Here is a 6,986-nt window from a genome sequence, read left to right as displayed (position 1 = left end):
TCCTGAGATACCTGAAGGAGAGCAATGCTGAAAGACACCTCTACAAAACCAACGCCTTTTTCAACAGTAGAGCAAACCATGGATGGTCACCTCACGCACAAGAAATCAAATTACTAAACAAGCTGTTCGCCTCTGTGAGTTACTCTCCTTCCCTGAGCAGATTAGTCCTGGTTGGCCTACTGGCTACAGAACTACCTAACCTAGATAGGATATGAGCTATAATTACTATAACCTAATTCTAATAGTACTAGAAGGTGCTCACGGTTATTATAGGCTACCTCTACAATCATGAGTGTGTTTTGGGCTAGCCTGATGTGGTACATTCTATGATATTCCCTGGCTAACCTATCCTAACCCGACCGTGAGCACCAACATAAGAGTTAATATTCTAACTAAATTACAACATGGTTTATGTTTAATACAATTAAAATTTACTAGTTAATTCATGAGGTTGCCTCATATGATAAATGGAGTGCCTCACACTGAGGTCTTAGGCCATGCGTGTCCACGAGCATGTGCATTGGCTCGTTTCACAATAGTTAGGATTACTGAAATTAGTTATGCTACTTACATGATTACTGCGGCTCGGTGGTAAGTGGAAAGAACAAGGTTACTAAATTGATGTACTGTACTTCAAGGTGGCCTAGGCTAGGTACAAATAGAAGGAAGAGATCACACTGGCTACCTTCTCTGGGCAAGGGGCCAGGATCACTCTTAGATGTTAGGGCACTGTGCCGAGAGGGCACTAGTGCCAGGATGGCTTTGTGTAGCTCAGCAACTACTGGGCTCTCTTCCGCCCTTCTTCTTCTTCTTCAGGTTCCTCAGGCCTATCAGTAGCTGGCCTAGCAGGTGATGAGAGCACCGACTCGGGGACAGGCCAGGAAGGGCTAACGAGCGCGAAGTCAGGGGCAACTGCAAAAGCTCCGGGAGAACTCCCTACTCCGGCTGCTGCGACAACCAGGCAGGCGATCGACTTCTGCGTCCGAGGATGCAGTTCCTGGTCTTCCAAGGGAGGGTACCATTCCGATCCTCAGGGGTTCATCCCTGGAGTCAGAAGGCCTTTGCGAAAGAAGAAGAGTTCGGGTGCTGGAAGCTCTCCGATGCACTTAATGATCAACTGCATGGGGCCTAAATCTCCCGGAGGATTCGCCTCATGATTTAGACCGGCATAGGGCCTTTTCCGATGGTAGCTCAACGTCCGTGGCGGACGAGTCAGCACTGCTCAGTGCTCGCAAGTGGCACTGGCAGCAGTTGGTCGGGCATACCTGACAAGGGTCCCCGGAGTGCACTACCTCGCGGACGACTTGGGACCCCCAACTCGCGACAGGAATTCCTGCCCCAGCAGAGATCGTAACTCTCTAGAGTTTTTGTTCGGGCGTCCGGCTGGGCGTTGCCGCCCAGGCAGCCTCCCAATTTGTGGAGTGGTCTGCCCGCTTGCACGTCCTACCCCGCGGTGCTCCTCTGAATCTCTCTTCGCGGAGGAGGACCTCTTGGTGGGCCAGCCCGCCGCTGATTGGAAAGGCCGGCCTGAAATAGGTTGGGTGGTGCCCCTTCCGCGGACCACTTTGGTGGAGGCCGGAAGGTGGAGGTTTGTCATGGTTGAGAGTTTTAGATGGGGCCTCCGTGGAGGAGGTAGCGTGGCTCTTGGTGGCGTTGGTGTGAGCTTCGCGAAGAAGATCCGACCCAACAAGAGAAGAGCCCTCCGGGCGAATTCCACCTACCACGCCCGGTAGTAGAATTATCGTGCCCCAAGAGTGTCATAACCTGGAGTTGGCAGACCAGTAAGGCGGTGATGGTGTGGCCCTCTATCCACTTCATTTCCACCGGCGTTTCTTCGTCAACCACAGCACCGGCTGGCACCCAGGCCCCTGGCGATCAGGCTAACTCTCTGCCGCGGTACTGTGACCGGAGGAAGGGTCATGGGCAGGCTAGTGCTCTGAGAAGAGGGAGCCACCGAGATGTACCTGGGTTTTCCAGTCTCTCGAGTCAAGAGATCCAGTGCGGACCAGCGCCAGAGAATGAAGTGCTGATTAGGTTGACCATTGGTGGTGGGTACATGATGTGGACAGGCGGAGATCCAGCATTGTAGTGGCTGCGCAGCCCCACAGGATCTGCACGGGCCCGCTGGATGAGCTCGGTGGCCTGCAGTAACTGTTGGAGGAGAGGGCTGGCGGATGAATCGGGCGGAGTTCTGGCTGGTAGGGTTAGGCTGCTTATTGGTGCCGAGTTTGTATCAAGCACTCAGCTTCAGCGTGGCCCCCCTTCTTTTAATAGTTGCTGGGGTCTTGCTAGGCAGTCCATTCTTGGGCGAGTGGAGTTCGAGAGGTAGGCGGGAGGGATGATTAAGCTTCTGAAAGGAAGGTGCTATGCGACTGATTGAAGGTTTCCACCGAATCAGCCATGCGACAAACTCCATAAGTGTGGAGGCTGTTTATCGTTAAGATATACTGCAAGGGCCCTGGCACACATTGGAAAAGGTCTTCTAGCATGGTCGATTGAAGAGATCCTCAAGCGATGGGTGCAGGCGAGAGTGAACCAGCGCGTGCCGGACTGGGTTTTGTGACATGCCCATTCCGTCCAAGACCAGCCGACTTCCTTGGCAAGACCTCAGGACACGTTGTCTCCATTTTCTGGGGTTATCTCGTAGGCCTTGGTAATGACTCTACGAACTTCTGCCATGTTGCCTCTCTGGCTCTTCTCCAGTGAAGCCCGAGCGCTGTAGCTTTTCCACTCCATATGCTTGGCTAGTATTAGGCTCTCTCCGTCTCCGTGGTGCTGTAGTTATCGAAGAGCCTCGATCTCCTCCAGCCATGCTTCTGGCTCGTCCTCAGTCCACTTGGGGACTAGGGGAATTGATGCTCGAAATTGGGCGTTTGATGCAGCAGGTAGTACTGGAGGCTTGATGGTTAGCCATAGCTTCGGCATTCTCCATTTTCGCTCTCTCAAGCTCGAGCTCCTTCTCCTTTAGGGCTAACTCAGTTTCCTTGCAGGCTAACTCATGCTGTCTCCTTCTTTCTTCTCTTTCCTCTTCATATTGCCTTTGCTCGGCTTCATACTTCCTCTGCTCGAGTCTTTCTTCCTTCTCCCGCTTGGCCAAGTCGTCCACTTGTAACTAGCAGGTGGTAGTTCAGAGCGGTCGAGAGCCTGCAGTCCCCAGCCCCAGGAAGGTTTATAATGCTCTGCTGCCATGGTTCTGGTGGGGAAGGGAGCGTCTGGCAGGTCGACAGGCGTACCCAGGCAGCGGAGTCTCTTCAATGGCGTGGCACCCTTTCCAAAGGTGGCACTGTAGTTTTGGAGTGTGCCGTGTACAGGTCACACTGGTGGCCACTCCTCCAGTATCCTAGGCACTGGTGCAGGTTAGGTCCCCAGAAGAACTTTCTCTTCTGTGTTCCCTTGGTTTTTGTTTTATTTATTTTTCTGGATTCTTGCTTGGTGGCACTTATGGTGCCAATGTGTTCCTAGGGACCCTCTACTGGAGTCCAACTAGGATATATGGGAGAAAGGCACTCTACACCCCTGCAGAAGATTGCAACAATCGAATGAAGAAGGAAGGTAAAGAGAGAGAGAGAGAGAGAGAGAGAGAGAGAGAGAGAGAGAGAGAGAGAGAGAGAAGTAAGCTAGTCAAGTGATGACAGTGCTGCAAATTATTGGCACTGTGGGACAGTGAATTTGGGTTTTTTTTTTTTCTTAAGATCCTCGTGGTGGCTGGGTCCCAGTACCGGCCCAGTGCACAGCCCCTTCTTTTTCAGGGTAGAAAACTACTGTGCTTGGTCTGGATAGCAGGCCTCACTCGTGACCGACAGTTTATCACTGTATCGTAATTACTCTTAACTTGTCCTCATCTATTGTGGGACAGAGGTGTTTTCTTTTAATTGGTTTAAGTATTCGAATTAATTAGCCTAGTGTCGGCCGTTCTTTCTTTGAAGAGGGTCACGTACACTTAGGTTAAGATAACTACTTGAATGACGAGTTAGTTTTCAATCAGCTAATTTCTTGCTGCTTAGAACATGTAAACAAAGATTTTATACATGTGCACAATGGCATGGATCTTAATAAAATGATATAGATGCGTCGTCTTGGCTTCCTTAGGGATTACTTTATTATTTTAATTTTCGGGGCAGCGTCACAAGTTTATCAATAAAATTTTAAATTTTTCTTTATGATTTTATAGTAGGTATTCGTATAGGAGCACATTATTACTCTAACTAGGCCTAACCCTGCCTAAATTATCTTTTGGTTTCTAGCTAAGATATTGGGAGGTGGGTTCGCTACGAAAAGCAAAAAAAAAAAAAAATATATGACTTAAGAGTGGCTCAGGCAGAGTCTGGTGCAATAACAAGGTCGTTGAGATGCAGTCGTGGGCCTAAATTTCAAAGCAGCCTCGGCCGGCGAAGAAACCCCAAAATGGCCGTTCTCTCACAAACAGTTCAACAATTCTGAATACCGGCGCGAACGGAGGAATCAAAATAGCGGTTATTTTCTTTGCACCAAATTCAAAACAACGAACAAGAAACAAATGCAGGTATCCAGATTTTACTTTAAATATACCAATCATGCATAGCGTTTTACGTTACGGATGGAAAACTAGAATTACCAAACAACTTTTGTGTCTTTTGTTATAAGTATTCCTCACCCGATTAAACAAAGAATGAAAAAGTGCTGGCTTGCCTGCGTAAATTTACGTTGTTGGTGGTGCCTTTATTGTAAAATTACTATTTCAGTTAGTTTTGCTACTTCACCCTGACCACGGTTTTTGAATGATTCCGCTATATGCAAACAATAACGATCGAATTGCCGGCGCGATTTCTAAGTACTGTGTGCATAGAAACAGGCTCCGCTTTTTCCAGCCTTAAGATACGTTATGGACGACTTAACTCGAATCGAACACGGTAAAATGCCCTTTCTTCGCGACACAAATTGTGATTAGCTCTTAATAAGTCGCACCCTTTCTAGCTAATTCTCGCTACACTTGTTATACTATTCTCTTTGCACCTTATTAGTATACTAGTTCCTTGTTTGGAAGAATGAAATGGAGTTCGATATCTGACTTTATTTTTGAATTAATGTAATTTTAATTTCCTCTTCTCAGATTCTTTCTCTAAAATGTACTTCGATTCTCACGCCGAGTCGCCAATGTGCGATGTGAGAGGTCTTGGTTGATCATGTATTATTCAATTCTGCGTAATTTTTACGTACAAAGCCAAGATTACAGTAACCTGTCATGAAGCAAAAGTTAACCTCAAAGACAGACATTGATAGCCAAAGGTCGCCAGTTAAGGGTTATTAACCTTAACAAAGAATATTTAGAGATGAATTTGATTTTAAAAGCATGTGATTCTTCCAAACATTCGGGCCTTGAAGGCATGCAAAAGCATGAATTTAACCTGATTTTGCTTACCTAAATCCTAGGTATTTTACTGGGATAACTTGAGGTTGAAGCTAACAACATAATAATTTAGCTTAATGAACCGTGAACACATACCGTAAGTGAGTGGCTGGAAAAGGGGAACAAATTTGAAATACAGAAAACAAAGGATAAAAAGAATGAAGTTTTGAACAAGCGACTTTACCTTGGGGCGAGGCATTATTGGCATCAGCGACGGCGTGGGTTCTTTGTTTCTTCACTTCACTAATAGAATAATGAACAAAGAAAGGGGAAGAGGTCAACTGGACGTGTTATCTCTCCAGCTTGGTTCTCTGCAGAAGTTCTGACCGATTGCTGGGTCAGAACAGTCACACCAGGTGTCCGCGTTCTTGTTTTCAAAACAGTCGCCAAGAGACAGGTAGAAAGGAAAAAGGACCTTAGGACCACCTATTCTTAAGGCTGATATGGGAATCTTCCTATAGGGGAAAAAATGGCTAAATGCTACTTATCTTTCTTCAGCGGACGTTAGTTTGAACTGAGCTGCTCCCAGCGTGGGACAAAGCACAATTTCCCTGTCTTGATCCGAGGCTGATGCTACTATCCTAAATGTTAGAGGAAATGAACAGTAAATATTTATAAAAATATATATATATATATATATATATATATATATATATATATATATATATATATATATATATATATATATATATATATATATCTACAGAGAGCTTTTGGGAGTCTGTTGATTCCCCTTTTCAGTCTCTGTAGAGATTTATTGTTAAAAATATGTGCCCATACATAACTGTGGATTTGTTTCTCCATTAATAATAATGATGATAATATAGTGTTTGAATCTCATCTGCTTTGAAGTGCGCTAACACTTCCGTCACCTTCTACTCACGTTTATATTAAACTTATGTTGTTGATTGTAAGACGGGCTATACTTATCCGAATTCAGTACGTCCATTACGATATGAGAACTCAGCTCCGTAAGAAACGTAAATAACAAGGGCTCTTATCTTTCCATTTTGCTCCTAGGAAAATGCAAACTTAATAACTGTTTGTGCGTTTCTTTGCGCTTTCTAACTAAACTTCTTGTAAAGTGAGCGTTTTCACTTCACAGAAAGCAACTCCTTGGAAAACTCCTAGAAAAAAGCATTATTTCCCTCATGGTAATAGGCTGCATGTCTTTGATATGTGATTATCCGTCAAATTATGGTTGACGTATATCATTCAAGTCTATAAGTTGGCCTTTAATGTTTCAATTACATGTGAACTTTTATGTACCTTGCAGTGTTTGTGACTTTCTTTGTGTTTGATAGCAGGCAAACAGAGACAAGCAGACATTACCAAAAGAGAATGTAGTCTTCCTTTCCCCTTTTATTTTTTGATCCATTTAAAATGGAAGGAGTAGAATTGAAAGGCCTCAAAATCCCAATCCTTTGTTTGCTGATTATTCTCCCAACAGAATTAGCTCGGGTCGTAAAATGCGTTAAACAATAATGCAATACAATTTTCAGAAAATCCCAACTCCTGACTCAGATCGCCAGACGCCGCAAGTAATTACGTCGATTGATGTCAGTTCAATTTGGCTGGAAATTGGAGATCGCTCCCGGGA

At 45.4% G+C, this 6,986-nt stretch overlaps 1 pseudogene; it reads left to right on the top strand.

Annotated features, from left to right (window-relative positions):
• Window positions 1–3,174: 3,174 nt before the first annotated feature.
• The window catches only part of LOC136827236 (uncharacterized), a 56,916-nt pseudogene continuing 53,104 nt past the window's right edge, over window positions 3,175–6,986 (top strand).

The sequence above is a fragment of the Macrobrachium rosenbergii genome, chromosome 41 (genome assembly GCF_040412425.1).
Source record: "Macrobrachium rosenbergii isolate ZJJX-2024 chromosome 41, ASM4041242v1, whole genome shotgun sequence".
Taxonomy (NCBI): domain Eukaryota; kingdom Metazoa; phylum Arthropoda; class Malacostraca; order Decapoda; family Palaemonidae; genus Macrobrachium; species Macrobrachium rosenbergii.
Note: the sequence above shows the minus strand (reverse complement) of the source record. Positions and strands in the feature narration are given on the sequence as shown.